Source organism: Citrus clementina, unplaced genomic scaffold (genome assembly GCF_000493195.1).
Source record: "Citrus clementina cultivar Clemenules unplaced genomic scaffold, Citrus_clementina_v1.0 scaffold_8, whole genome shotgun sequence".
Classification (NCBI taxonomy): domain Eukaryota; kingdom Viridiplantae; phylum Streptophyta; class Magnoliopsida; order Sapindales; family Rutaceae; genus Citrus; species Citrus x clementina.
The window spans coordinates 8365812-8368087 of record NW_006262022.1 but is presented as its reverse complement, the minus strand read 5'-3'; the positions used below and the strand labels follow the sequence as shown (position 1 = coordinate 8368087).

Here is a 2276-nt window from a genome sequence, read left to right as displayed (position 1 = left end):
TTTTTCATACATTATGGATTGTTTTATGTCACTTACGAATAATAATATGTAGCATATACATCCAAACCTTACCATTATATAGCTTAAAGTCCATAGGATTTTGGAATCAAATCACTTACAACAATTTGTGCAAGGTGATAATGATACGGAGAGCATATATAAATAAAGACAAGTCAGCCGAAATGAAGGTGTCTTCACCTTAATTGGGGCCTTCACTTTTTAGGCACTATAGGGGTGGTCACGGGCCTCGTTGCTTTTATGTACCTAAACTTCATATGGATTTTTACTTTTGTCTCCCTTTTTGGAGCACCAGTAGATTGTCGATTCATGCCAAATGCATATGAATGTGGTCAGATACCTGCATTATGGAAAAATAATGAAGTTTAAGATAATACATCAGATTGCTTAAGTATTAACATTATATTGAAATCAAATATTTGGCAGCCAACAATCACTTATTATATAAAAATGATAAAACGCGCAAACTAACATAAAATCGAATACTAAAACAAAATGATAGAGCACATGTTTTGAAAAAGTTTATTTTTCAATCCACCACCAATTCAACAGAAGCAAGCCACTTTCATTCTAAGTAAACAAACATAACAAAACCACCTACTTAAGAAAAAATTTTCAATATGGGAAATTTAAACTTTTCATTAAAAAAAATCAGTTTACACTATTATAAATACGTGAAAGAGAGAGTTTATAAATTTGTAAATCGGATCACGAACTAGAATCTAACTCCACCTATATGGTTTAGTGAACACTTATAACAATGCATCCAACAATGGCGTCGGTAGATTTAAAATCCACCCGATGCGTCTGAGCAACTGTATATCCGCCAGCCAACAAGAACATGGTAATGTTGCTGACAATGGGCATCTTATGGACAGGAACAATCGACTTGTTGTTGCCAAAGAGGCTGATACAATTGCCATTATTAGGACCATCAACGAACACAAAGCTCATGGACATGATGATAGCTAGTTGATGCTGACAAGTTGACCCATAAAGCCCTTTAGCACGGCCAACAAGCTTTGATTGAGGATTCCTGGTTTCTATCAACGAATCATCCGCTATCATCACAATGTCGAAACGAGTTGGTGACTTGTAAGTATTAGTGGCTTGAGCAATCCTTTTGCCACTACGCCTTTGTTGTTGTCTCTTTTACGGAATCAAGCCCCGTCCAAGTCTCCCTGATTGTATTGCTTCTGCTGCCACTAGGCTAATGATGAACAATAAAACAATTGCTTAAAATTTTGCAGTAGCTTTAAAACAAGGCATGAAATTAAAAGGAAGAGAATAGATGACACACTTTTGAAGGTAGAAAAGAAGGATGATTCAAGATTCATTTCAAATGTTTTTGAAGTGTTGTCATCAATGAACATCCAAAGGCTGCTTAACTACAAAGGTGAAGTGGGAAGAAATTTTGACATTTTGTTACATTGAACTAGCCAGCAAATGTATATGAGGGGCTTCACTTGTACACATAAAAAGAGAAGATTAATTATTCGTGATTTTTTATTAAGAAAAAAGAATGGCTTGCTTAAAATATAGAATGTGGTTAATTTCATTGAAGGACATGACTCTAAGAAAAAGAAAAAGAAATCTAATAATAAACTAAACAAAAAATGATGCTAAAAATAATAAATTTAATGAAATGTACATTGAAATTACCTTTGTAATGCAACAAGATATTAAAATCAATAGTTAACGCTAACAAATGAAGCATAATTTATTTAATACTTATTTATGGAATCTTTCAATTCCATTAAAGTCACTACAAGTCGTTTTTCAATATTCACTCAGATAAATAGAGGCTCATGCCTTCTTGATTCTTACACATCTCTTTCAATTCTAATTAAGCTGTTTTCAATTCTCTTAAGAAATTAAAAAATGTCAAAGAGTCTTATAGTCATCATTTTGGCTTTGCTTGTAGTGGCAAACACTAAAAACATGCTTATTTCAGCCAGTAGAACTGGCCAAGGATCTAAGCCAGAGGCTTTATTTTCTATTAACCCTGCAGCATCACCTGACATTGTTGATTGCTCAGGGCTCACAAGTGAAGAATGTTTGATTGAGATGATTAAGAAAGCTCTTGTAGACTATCGGTACCCTTGCCCTGAGGGGGGGTGTAAATGATATTGTTAATAAGTTATTTCTTTTACCTTGTATGAGTGCATTTGCAATAATGATCAATTATAGCGAAATTGAATCCGTGTTTTTAATAAAAGAAAAAATTAACCCATTATGCATACGTAATATTATGTCAT

General features: G+C 33.5%; 1 pseudogene; it reads right to left on the bottom strand.

Annotated features, from left to right (window-relative positions):
• Nucleotides 1-759: 759 nt before the first annotated feature.
• Nucleotides 760-2042, bottom strand: LOC112096321 (annotated as a pseudogene).
• Between the last annotated feature and the right edge of the window lie 234 nt (nt 2043-2276).